Raw genomic sequence first — 12,648 nt, 5'->3', positions numbered from 1 at the left:
AGATAGACGAGTTACTCCTGGATGATAGAGGGCGCTATGCCGCCCTCGTGGGACGATATGAGGGCAAGACCCTTTCCCTATTTACCATTTATGTACCCCCTGGCCTGCAGACCTCCACCTTTTCTGATGTTGGCCGAGTGCTGTTGGGACTTCCTGATGGTGCTCTTTTCCTGGCTGGTGATTTCAATTCTGTTCTCTCGGGTTTGGTTGATCGTCACCCCCCCAGGGATACCCCTTCGGCCAAAGCTTGGCTGGGTGGTTTCCTGGATACCTTTGGTTTGGTGGACTGCTGGAGACTTCTACATCCCACCCAGCTCCAATATACTTTCCACTCCGGGGCTCATGGGAGTTTGTCCCGCCTTGATTATTTCCTCATGCCAGCGGCACAGGCTTCCTCGATCCGGGAGATTAGACACCTGGCCCGGGGCATCTCTGACCACTCCCCGCTCTGGCTCTGTTTTGGAATGGGTATAGAAGCAGTGGGGCGGGTGGCACCTATCAATCCTTGGTACTTGAGCTCTCCTGGGACACGTGATCAACTGCTCAAGACCTTAGACCACTACTTTCTGGACAACGAAGGGTCCGTCTCCTCTGCTGTGTCCCTATGGGAGGCCTTTAAGACGGTGATTCGTGGGCAGGCCCTATCTCTTATCGCTGAAACTAAGAAGGCAAGGAATCGGGAGGTGGTGGTTCTGGAAACGGAAATACTTGGGTTGGAGGCTGACCTGGAGTCGGGTGTTACGTGTGACAAACTCCATGCCCTTAGTCGGAAGCAATTTGACTACAAGTCCCTGGTTACGGATGCTGCCAAGACGATGTATAGGGAACAACGGGGCCGACTTTACGATGTTGGGGATAAGGCGGGTAAATTGCTTGCCTGGTTGGACAAGAAGGAAAGAGCGAATCGTGTTGTACCTGTGATTCAGACTTTGGATGGTGTGAGAGTGACTGACCCGGGTGAGATAGTGGAATGTTTTGCGGATTATTTCCGTACGGTTTACTCCCCGGTGTCGGCTAGGGACGAAAATGACTCCCACTTCTTGTTGCGTGATATAGATCTGCCCTGCCTTTCGGAAGTGGAGCGGGTATCTATGAAGGCCCCGTTCTCTACGGACGAAATAGCGGCGGCAATTCGATCTCTCCGTTCGGGCAAGGCCATGGGCCCGAACGGCCTGCCGATTGAGCTATACAAGCTGCAGCCTGATAAGATTGCGCCCTATCTTCGAGCGATGTTTCGGGAATCCCGTGATCTAGGCACACTCCCCTATGACCAGCGTCTGGCCACGATAGTGGTTATTCCTAAAGAAGGTAAACCCCGAGACCTTTGTGTGTCGTATAGGCCTATCTCCCTGTTAAACGCTGAGCCTAAGGTTCTAGCCAAGGTTCTTGCCACTCGTCTGCTGGTGGTCATCGGTGACTTGATTCATCCGGACCAATCCGGGTTCATCCCGCACCGGAACACGGCCCTTAACCTGCGACGCCTTCATGGTGTCCTTGCGAGGGCGGGGTCTCTGACGGAACCGGCCATTTTGGCTTCATTGGACGCCTCGATGGCCTTCGACACGATAGAGTGGCCCTACCTTTGGGCTGCCCTCGTGAAGTTTGGTTTCGGCCCGGAGTTTATCGGATGGGTGAAACTGTTGTATACCAACCCCTTGGCGCAGGTCGTTGTTAACGGTCGAGTGTCGGTACCCCTTTTTCCCTTGGTAGGGGGACCAGGCAGGGATGTCCCTTGTCTCCGCTGCTTTTTGCTCTCGCATTGGAGCCGCTCGCTGCGTGGCTCCGATGGGAGCCGTCTATTAAAGGTATACGGTGGTCCCCCGACTTTGAGGATCGTGTTTCGCTTTACGCCGATGACATTCTTCTCTATCTTACCTCCCCACGTAAATCTCTGAATGTCCTTTTTGACGTCCTTATTTCGTTCGGCAAGAACTCTGGCTTGATTATAAACTGGGCTAAATCCTGTGTGTATGTTATTTCTGGCGGCTTGCCTCCGCTACCACGTAGAATTCCCATTCAGGTTGCTCAAACGGGCTTTACATATTTGGGTATCTTTATTACACTGGACTCGTCGCTCCGCTTCGAACGCAATCTCCTTCCCCCACTTCGTAGATTGAGGCTGGACGTGGCCCGGTGGCGTACGGAACCTTTGTCGCCGCTGGGCAGGGCCGCCCTCTTCAAGATGATGTCCCTACCGCGCTTTCTTTATGCACTCCAGAATTCTTTTGATGTTATCTCTACTAGTTATTTCCGGGAGGTAGAGGGTTTACAGAGACAGCTGATTTGGGACGGGCGTCCGCGCATTGCCCTTGCGAAGCTCTCCATCCCTTGGTATGACGGGGGTGTGGCGCTTCCTGATATCAGAAGATATTACTGGGCCTCCCAGTTGTCCGCCATCAACCATTCGATGTACTCCCCCGGCCCGAATCCGGCTTTTGAAATGGACAAATTCCAATTGCCGGGTGGAGACTTCAATAGAGTGCTTTATTCCAGGGCGGCTGGGCTCTGCCTTACGGGTCCGACTAGGATTGCTGTTAGTGTGTGGCGGGCTGCGAATGTGAGCATGGGCTGGGCTGATCGAGTCACGCTGGCGACTCCACTTTATGCGTCTGAACGTTTGGGTAGTCTCTGGACTACGAAGGGGTTTGACCGCTGGGACATGATTGGTATCTGTAGAGTGGGTGACCTTTGGGTGAACGGAGCAGTGAAGTCTTTCGAAGCCCTTTGGAATGAATATGAACTAAGTGACAGAGAGTTTTTTAGATGTTTGCAGGTCCGTCATGCTCTGACTTCGGTTCTGGTCTCCGATGCCGCCATCCCTGAATCCTCCCCCCTTGAAGATCGTATACTTGACGGTCATCTCCCTGATGGCACTATCTCTTTGATCTATAAGAAGTTGATCAACAATCGAGCGGACTTACTCGGCCGGCTTCGAGAAGTATGGACTGGAGACGGGCTGGACTTGGACGACGAAGACTGGCAATCGGCTCTGTCTTCCCCGAAAGAGGTCGCCATTCCCGCCCGGCTCCGTCTTGTCCAGCTTAAGATATTACACCGTGTGTACGTTACAGGTCCTCGTTTGGTTGCAATGGGTTTCTCCCCGGATGGTATGTGCAAACGTGGGTGCGGGATGAGTGCTACGTTTCTCCATATCCTTTGGGAGTGTTCGGAGGTGGCTGATTATTGAACTAGGGTGCTTGCGGTGATGGCTGATGTTACTGGGATTGCCCTGTTGCCTGAGGCCCGGAGGTGTTTGCTGAACGTGTGGGAACCCAATGATTACACTGTGGCCCAGACGAGATGGGCGACCCTGGGGTACATGGTTTCAAAACGAGATATAGCGCAGCTTTGGGGCTCGCAAAGGCCCCCTACAGTGTCTGTGTGGGTAGAAAATATGGACTGGTCTATGTTCAGGGAAAAGACGGTGTACATAGCTAGGGGCAGACCAGGGGCCTGGACGAAGATCTGGAGTCAGTGGAATGCCTATCGTGGGAACATCTGTACTCCTCCCCTGGTAGAGACCCCTGATGTCCCCTTGTCCCCCTGACTTGGCATTCCCGTCAGTTCGTTTACTAATCATATGGTTTGTTTGACCTCCCCTCTGTCCCCCCACCCTGACTCATTCTATTGCTTGCAATTTGTATCTCCTGTTCGTGAGCTTCCCCCCCCCCTTAGGGCTGACTCTGTTCATTACGCTATTCGCCTTTGTTTTTGTGTTTGTTTTCTTTAAGTTTTTATTTAAAATAATAAAAGTCTTTCATCCTGCTCTACACTCTGTGCGGCACTTTGTATCCTGTTCTCGCCTGACCGCTGGGGTTTCGACCACTGATTTTCTTGTATTGCACCATGCCTTGCTGTTAGCGGCCGGCCCGTGTGGTTGTGGGCCCGTGTTTGTACATATATTTTTGTGGTTCAATAAAAGTTAAAAAAAAAAAAAAAAAAGAAATAGGAAGGTTTTCCTCTCTCATACAAGATCAAGTTGCTCCTGTATCTACGAGGAATGCAAACCTCTAGTCATTGCCAGCTGGCATCACAGCGGGTTCCTCATCTGGCCTGTGCGTCTCTGAAAAGACTGGACACATGGAACTACTTTGTGAGCACCTTCATTGTGTATATTCTCCCATATAATTTGTCTGGAAAGGATTTCCTCCTCTCACAATCACACCTCCCTATCCACTTTGAGCTGTAATCGCCATTGGCGGTGCTTGGTAACTTTGCTGTGGGGACATTTGTTGCAACTGAGCCATTGCTATTGCTGCATCTAAGGTACATATATTATTTACGGGTTTGACTGTGGCTGCACTACTATATTTCCTGGCTGGCTGTAAACTCCTATTCTTCCATTTGACTCAGGCCATCTCTTAGTTCTGCAGTCTTTAATAAAATGTCCATATCTGTGACAGTAATGACATTCCTGGTCCTACCTCTTCCCATTCCTCCCCTACTACTTGCCTGTGCCCTTACAACATCCTGCTGCTGTGGGTACTATTGTTGGGTGGTCCCTGGGAGCGATTCCACAGACATTGGAGTCATTTGAGTGGCGGCTGCCACTACATCCCCTTCCACTGCTCCTTTGTTTGCCAACTTTTGCTGCACTATTTTGGCAGCAGCAAAACGCTCCTGCTTGTTTTCTCTTTCTCTTGCTTCTTTTTACAAAAATGGATTATGTGTGCCTGTATCTCTGTCAAAGGTTTGACTTTCAATGGCGCTACATTATCAAGATTGTCCTGCACATCAGAGTGTAACCCCTTTTTTACCCCCTTTTGTAATACATTGTAAAATAACACAGCATTTCCTCCTGTTACTTTCCAGCCCCGACTTACTTCTTGGGTCCATTTTCTTCCGGTCTGTGCATATTGTAGTAGTTAATAAGGAGCTCTCTTGTGCTGCACACACACTCTGCTTGCTATTGTGCTGTTTATTTAGCACATTTTACAACTACTGTGTAACGCACACAGTTTGGGGCTTGTCGCAGTCCATCCACAAGGAGCATTGCCAGTGACACACAAACATTGGTGATCATCAATCAATCAATCAATGAATCAATCAATCAATCAATCAGGGAATTGTAAGCTTGCTACTCACCCATGAGGGTCTCGTGGTGCTGGGGGGGGGAGGAGCAGTTCTGTTCAGTCGAAAGCCACATTTTGAGAGCCTTCCTAAAGATGTTCAGGGAGGGGACACGTGTGATGTCGATAGGGAGCTCGTTCCAGGTCTTGGCTGCGTTGTAGGAAAAGGCTCTTCCCTCTGCTCTGGCTCTGAGGATGCGCGGGGTTTCGGTGAGGGCGAGGTTGGCTGAATGGAGGTTTCTTTAGGGTACGTGGAAGGTGATTCTTTCATTGAGGTATTGGGGTCCTGTGTTGTGTAGGCATTTTAATGCATATGTGAGTATCTTGAAAGTGACTCTCTTCTCGACGGGGAGCCAGTGGAGGTTCGGTAGATGTTGGCTGATGTGCCGACTCTGGGGATGCCAAGGACGAGTCTGGCTGAGGTGTTCTGTATCTTCTGGAGGTTGCGGAGTAGGGACTTGTTGATGCCGGCGTAGAGGCCGCTTCCATAGTCCAGTCTGCTGGTTATGAGTGCGTGGGTGACTTTCTTCAGTGACTCGTGGGGGGGGATCCATTTGAAGGTCTTCCGGATTATGCAGAGGATGTTGAAGCTGTTTGAAGTGATGGAGTTGACCTGCTTGTTAATGGAGAGGGAGGCATCGAGTACGATACTTGCTTTAGTCATTTACTCTGTGTTTTGCTGGAGGACACAGTTTAATGTGCATTGCAGTTCATTTAAACTTCACCTTGTAAAGCACTCTCTGGTTTGAAAAACCTGGCTGTTGTCATCTTCGTTCTTCCAGCAACGGGAGTACAGTACAGTACAGCGATTGAACTGGAAGGTTTAATCTTCTGCTTAAGGAAACCATTGTCTGTGACATTGATTATGAAATATTTTTGGGAGAAAAGTGGCGTATAAAGGGGAGTCTGGATGATGTATTACAAAGGGTGTTACTGCTCCTACAGAATGGGTGGAATCACAAGGAACAAGCAGGTGTGGATTGCAGAGATCTTTGGGGCATGAGGGAGCAACCAACCTCCATTGATGGTCTGTTGCTCAGGAGAACTAGGCTAGTTCCTCCCACCAGGCTTAGAAGTGAGTTGCTGGATCAAGCTCACAATTGTCATCTAGGAATTTCCAAGACCAAGGAAAGGCTGTGTTCCTTTTATCGGTGGCCTGGGATGGATCTCCAGGTTGAGTGTATGGTTAGGGAATGCAAGCAGTGTTCAGTGAGTGAAAAATGCATGAAACTCAGGGTACAACCTAAGGTTGTTAATAATGCGCCTACAGTACCTCGGAGAGACATTACACTAGATATTCTTGGGCTTATATATGGGGTAGGCCAGGAGTCTTATGTTATATTGGTGATGGACCTCTTTTCTAGGAGGCCAGAGATGCAAATTACCCTTGGGATTGAGACAAAGCATGTAATTCAACTTTTGAAAGATCTTATAGCTAGTGAGGGGCTTTCAGAAACCTTACTAAATGACAATGGGGTACAGCTGGGGTCGAAAGAGATGGAGAACTTCTTTCATGGTTGTGGAGTCAAACACAAGAAATGTTCTCTCTACCATCCAGAAACTAATGGGATGGAGGAGAGGTTTAATAGTTGCTTAAGTGAACCATTGCCTTAGCTAAGAGTGATATAAAATATTGGAAAGAGGAAATAAGGAAAAGAGTTGGTGTGTACAGATTCACTTTTCACAGTACCACGGGGAAGTTTCCTTTTTTCGTGGGGGGTTTCCCAATTCCATGTTGGAGCCTTTTTGGATAAAAAACTTCTGGGTGATAGAAGCACAAGTCCTGTTTCAATCAATGGAGGCTGAGGGAGGAGCAGAAGTTCTGGGACAATAAAATACGTTTTAATAAGAAAAATTCAACCAAACAGACCATAGTTACTGTTGATGATTTCGTCATGGTAAGGAAACCTGGGTGGCAGAACAAGTGTGGAAACGTTGTTCATGAATGCTGTGAGGACAGAGGACCCTCATGTGTGGAATTTGAATAGAGTGGTTGTCTACAAAGGGAAGAGTTTGGAGTGTGATGGAGATGTGTCTCCGTATGGCAAGCTCAAGGATAAGAAATGTGCTGAATCTGACAATCGATCTTCATCACCTAGGAGGTCTAGCAGAGGGGTGAGGACTACTGTTTATTTACATGATTATGTATAGGTTGATGCTTTTCTTTATCCCAGTTTGATTCATTCTGGGATATTTTCTGCCCATGTAAATATTAATTTCTATCTTTGTGCTTTTTGTCTTAATAGTTGTAGTTCTTCTATTCATTGCTCAAAACTATCGGTCTTTAGTGTGTGTTCATTTATTTCTGAGAGGGAGGTGTGTGGTAACTGGCCTCCATTCACAGCCGCTGGTGGAATGTGAGCGTGTCATGGGTGAAGGGAATCTTCATCTCCAACATTCCTATGAGAATATGGAGGTTTGAAATGGTGGACAGTTGCTGGAGGTAGCCGGATGGGTGGGATGTTTCTCTCATGACTTGTACTTCAATAAAGCTGGATGTGTGTGCTAAGCTTCATGGCTCCAGTGTGTGCTTCATTACAGTGTGGTTGAGGGTCTCTGAGCCAATCTTCCTCAGACTCTGGTCCTTCGACATGTGTGATTCATTCTCACCCCGCCCCCCCCTAATTTTGTTCGCCATAGAATTCTAAGCATGGTATTTAAAAGCCATAAGGCAAAGTGCATGATATTTTAAAGTAAGACACATAAAAATGTACTGTTCCACATGTCGTTACTGTGAAAAAGGACCAAAAGCTATTTTCATTGTAGCAAGGCTGCTGCAAAGTAGGAAAACACTGGGTTTCATTATTCCATGTAATAATGCTAATTGTAGTTTGCAAACAGCTAGAATAATAATTCCTGGAAGCTAATCTGCATTTTGCTCTTCCACTTCTGCCAGCCAGTAATTAGTATTTTACTGTGCGTTAATGATGTTCGAGCTTGCTCCCAGGACAGGGACAAAAGGCATTGGGTGTGGAGAGGTGTTGTTGTGCCCTCTACAGGAAGGCTTTTGGGGTGGTTCCAGGAACTTGGTTACCTTCAAAGAGGCCTATGCTATCACAAGCAGATGTAGCTAACACCCAGGTCTTCACACTTCCATTGTCTCCACAAGCTAGATCAACCCCAATCACAGTGGACCTCTTGCTGATATTAGAGTGTCAAGTCCTGCTGGAGTGTCAAGACCTGCATGACAGGTCTACTTGGGTTTTTCATATGAGACTTGCGGCTCACTTCAGAGGAGGCAAAGAGGCTGCAAATCAATTCTTGTGCCTCCTGGTTGATGAAAACTCCTCTTTAGTTCTCCCAGATGCCTGGCCCTGCGGTTCTGCCTCAACTGGATTTTAGTGTTCGATGTGGGCGGACACAAGGATTAGCATAGTACACTCCCTACACACACCCACCCAGCCCCAGAGCCCATGCTTACTTACTGCAGTCATGGTGAAAATGTGCTAAGCTGTAAGAATTAGCCCAGGGAACCTTTACCCCATTGGTTAGAGCATCCCCAACGGTCATTTCCATCCACTAGCTTGTGCCAGGTATTAATGTGCCATCCCCAGGCACCCAATTCAATACACTCCAGGGCCTGTGGAAGAACAGAAGAGGACTGAACCTGCTGTCTGTGACCCGAGAGCAAGCCTAACGGACTGGACCTGATCTTTCTTTTGTACCAGGACAAAGAAGTGGTCTCCAAGGGCTAGATGTAGGTAAATAATGTTTACTGATTCTAAAATACCGAATTTTACCGATTCGGTATTTTAGAATCGGTATATCTGATGTAGGTAAATTTTCTGTATTTTTTAGTGAATCTGTAAGATTCGGTAATTACAGAAACAGTATTTACCGATTCGGTAATTGCCATTCATTCCTAGGGGCCTGGAGGCGCATAGGAATGAATGTCAATTACCGAATCAGTAATTACCGAATAATTCAAGGGTGGCAGAGTGTCACTTTGACACCCTGTTGCACCCCTGATTATGGCTTATGGCATGCCTTGGGGGCCCTTAGGGCCCCCAGGGCATGTATGTGTGCCACATGGCATAGGTGTGCATGCACAGATTTGCATATACACAGGTATTCATTATTTACCACCAACTAATAGTTGGTGGTCAATAACGAATCCTTAAAGACCTGTGACACTGTTTACAGTGCCACCTACATCTCAAAATACAGATTCAGCAAATTTACCGATTCGGTAAAATTACCGATTTATTAAAATTACCGATTCGGTAAAATTACCGAAATCTGTATTTTAAGATGCCCTACATCTCAGTATCCAAATACCGGTCGGTAACGGCCGAAAATCTGTATTTTTGGCCGTTACCGACCGGTATTTGGATACCTACATTTGGCCCCAAGTGTCATAAAAATGACCCCTTGTTAAGGCTACAGGAACACAACAAGCTATGCAAGGCCTTTACTTGTAACTACTCAGCTGACCATTGGGAACTGGACCTGAACTCTCCTGGTACCTTGTGCGTGGCGCCCTGTGAGTCTCTCAGTGCCTCTCCTGACGTCCCAGGGGGCTTTAGAAGTGTACTCCTGTGGTGGATTGGGACTTAAAGGACTAAAGTCAGGAGATAGGTTAGTGTAAATGACCTACGCTGCATTAAGGTTAGCATCAATTTCCACCTATGTCCTGATCTACTGCGACCATTGACTATAATCAGTACTTTCTGCCTCTTGGCGCTATTCCTACCTCCAACTTTTCAAATCCACATCTCCAGTTCCCTTTATTGGATTTTTGTCACTTTGTTTATTACATTTTGCTCTATATTTCGAATTTATTTAGTTTTTTTATTGTTTTACAGTTCAACTTTATTACTGTTTTGGTACTGCTTAAATTCATTACATATTGCCTTTGAGTTAAGCTTGTCTGCTTTGTTCATTAGCTACCAGGGGATTGGGTTTAGTGCTTAATTTGAACAAAATAAGTGCCCGGTGATGGACGGAATGCTGATCAATGCAAACATTCACCACCAGGCAACAGATCTGGGTTAAATCCATCATTGTTTTGCCAACCACACCACCCCAGTTTGTAGCCAGTGATATGCAAATCAGTCTGACCCTGTGCCTCATGGGAACAGTCCAGCCTGAACTGCCAAGACAGGTCCTCCCTGGACCGGAAACAAGCATCCAAGGACCGGTTTCGAGGTATTGCCCTTCAATAGCCAGGCTACCCTGTATCCAGTTTCGCAGAGGGCACGGGCCCCACGTCTGGGCGACAAAAGCAAAAAGAACAGATGATGGATGGAATGCTGAACAATGCAAACAGTCACCACCAGTCAACAGATCTGGGTTTAATCCATTGTTTTTGTGCCCACTATGCCACCCCAGCTATATGTAAGTCAGTCTCGACCCTGCTCCTCATGGGAACAGTCCAGCCCGAGCAGCTAGGCCAGGTCCTCCCTGGATCCGAAACAAGCACCTTTGGCAAATCAGGCTGGACTGTTCCCATGAGGCACAGGGTCAAGACTGATTTGCATATGGCTGGGTCCGAACTGGGGTGGCTTGGTGAGCAAAAAAACTATGGATTTAACCTAGATCTGCTGACTGGTGGTGAATGTTTGCATTGTCAGCATTCCGTCCATCATTTGTTCTTTTTGCTTTTGTCACCCTAGGTGAGAAGGGTATGCCCAGATGTGGGTGGTCTCGTGCTCTCCATGCCACTGGAGTCAAGCTGGCCTGCCTGATGAGGGCTGATACCCCGAAAGTTGTCCTAGGATGCTAGTTTCCTTTCCAGGGAGGACTCGGCTTGTCAGTTCGGCTGGACTGTTCCCATGAGGCACAGGGTCAAGACTGATTTGCATATGGCCATGTCTGAACTGGGGTGGCACGGTGAGCAAAAGAATGATGGAATAAACCCAGATCTGTTGACTGGGGGGGGTAAATGATTTGTTTAGCATTCCGTTCAGTATCTGATGTTTTTGCAATGATAGTAACAACACAACTACAAACCATCATTTAGGAATGGTTTGGGCGGCAGGTAATAGTATTTTTTATTGTAAATTAAATTAATAATTGGCTGTTGTTGAAGTCATCTTTAAATTAGCCAGATAGCGCCACCTTGTGGCGGACTGTCGCAAACGTAGGTTTTGACAATGAAGTGCTGATGTGGAGCCCAGAAACCACCGGCTCAAATTAAGCACTTGTTAAGCTCAGGTTTCTTGAGTGACTTTAGTGGTTGACTTTGACAAGGATTGTGATTAACTCTTGAGGTGGGAGGTCAACTGTCTCAATTAATTGCCAAGTGTCTTTCACAAAACTAGTGATAGAAACACGATGTGCTGGCAGGGCGGGAGCCTGGAGCGACTGAAACAGTCGTGATATACAGAACACTGGGGGCCCTGCGGGGCCCCTCAAGGCTTCTTCAGAATAAAAACAGCCCCCTTGCAGCCGCACACCACACATGGCGAGGAAGGCACAGGTTTGGGGCATCAGTGCTATTAGCGCTTGGATGCACCAGCAGTGCTTCTGGCGCTTTATGCAAACATGCCTGAAAGTATAGACAACAAAGTAAACAAGCACTGGCACAGAAAAGAGGTCTTGTATTGACGGCCAGCCTTTTGGCTTTCGCAGTGCTTTTTTTTGTTTTCTCGTGATTTTTTGGGCAGCGGTATTGAACTGTTGGATCCTAAACAATATGAAAAATATGAGTTAAAACCAAAAATATGTTTTAGACGATTTAAAGGAGGCTGGGGTCTGGGTCGAATCTGTGAACCTAGAAGTGAACGATTGATAATACCCGTCACTAAAGTAATCTCAAACATTTAAATAGATGAACCTCTGGCTAAGGTCGGAATCAACTCTGCCTGCTCAGAGGGGAAAGGGTCACGACACGGCGTCACTAGGCCCATTTTAAAGATTTAAATAGAAGAATCCCCCGCTGAGGACGGACTCGAACCCGTGCACTAGAGGGGAAAGGCTCAGGCGGGGCCTCCTCCGCCGGTCACACTTGAACCCGTGCCCGCTGATGGCCGGATTGAAACTACGACCTGGAAAGGAAAGGTTCAATTCACACGTCTACTAAAATGATTTAAGACGTTTAAATAGAACTGGGTGTGCTCGGGATCGAGTCTGTGCGCCTGAAGGTGGAAGGCGCCAAACGCAGCGCTACACACATGATTGCAAAGACTCACTGGAGCACCTGTCTCAGGCCAGGATCGAAGCGCAGCGCCTAGAGGCCGTGAGCAGCGGTCACACATGATTGCAAAGACTCACTGGAGCACCTGCCTCGGGCCAGGATCGAAGCGCAGCGCCTAGAGGCCGTGAGCAGCGCTCACACATGATTGCAAAGACTCACTGGAGCACCTGCCTCGGGCCAGGATCGAAGCGCAGCGCCTAGAGGCCGTGAGCAGCGCTACACACATGACTGCAAAGACTCACTGGAGCACCTGCCTCGGGCCAGGATCGAAGCGCAGCGCCTAGAGGCCGTGAGCAGCGCTCACACATGATTGCAAAGACTCACTGGAGCACCTGCCTCGGGCCAGGATCGAAGCGCAGCGCCTAGAGGCCGTGAGCAGCGCTCACACATGATTGCAAAGACTCACTGGAGCACCTGCCTCGGGCCAGGATCGAAGCGCAG

This window comes from Lissotriton helveticus, chromosome 4_2 (assembly GCF_964261635.1).
Source record: "Lissotriton helveticus chromosome 4_2, aLisHel1.1, whole genome shotgun sequence".
Lineage (NCBI taxonomy): Eukaryota > Metazoa > Chordata > Amphibia > Caudata > Salamandridae > Lissotriton > Lissotriton helveticus.
Note: the sequence above shows the minus strand (reverse complement) of the source record.